The sequence below is a fragment of the Lupinus angustifolius genome, chromosome LG09 (genome assembly GCF_001865875.1).
Source record: "Lupinus angustifolius cultivar Tanjil chromosome LG09, LupAngTanjil_v1.0, whole genome shotgun sequence".
Classification (NCBI taxonomy): Eukaryota; Viridiplantae; Streptophyta; class Magnoliopsida; order Fabales; family Fabaceae; genus Lupinus; species Lupinus angustifolius.
The window spans coordinates 9,011,640-9,012,262 of NC_032017.1; positions in this window are offsets into that span (position 1 = coordinate 9,011,640).

The following is a 623-nucleotide window of genomic DNA, read 5'->3' on the forward strand; positions in this document are numbered from 1 at the left end:
AGAGCGACTAGCCGGTCAAGCATATTACTGTTTCTTGGACGGGTACTCAGGCTACAATCAGATCACTGTGGATCCGCGGGACCAGGAGAAGACAGCTTTCACACGTCCTTTTGGTATATTTGCCTACAGGAAGATGCCATTTGGACTGTGCAATGCACCAGCAACATTTCAACCGTGCATGTTAGCTATCTTTTCTGACCTGGTGGAACAATGCATTGAAGTTTTCATGGATGACTTCTCGGTCTTCGGGTCGTCATTTGAGAGTTGTTTGGCAAATCTGGACATCGTTCTGCAACGATGTGTTGAAACAAATTTGGTGTTGAATTGGGAGAAGTGTCACTTCATGGTGACTGAGGGGGTAGTTCTGGGACACAAAATCTCGTCCCGAGGCATCGAAGTTGACAAGGCTAAGATTGAGATCATCAAGGACCTCCCACCACCACTTAATGTCAAGGGAATTCGAAGTTTCCTTGGACATGCAGGTTTTTATATAAGGTTTATTAAAGATTTTTCTAAAATTGCAAAGCCACTCAGTGATCTTCTTAACAAAGATACTACTTTTCATTTTGATGCTGAGTGCGCTAATGCTTTTGAAACCTTAAAACAAAAACTGATTTCTGCTC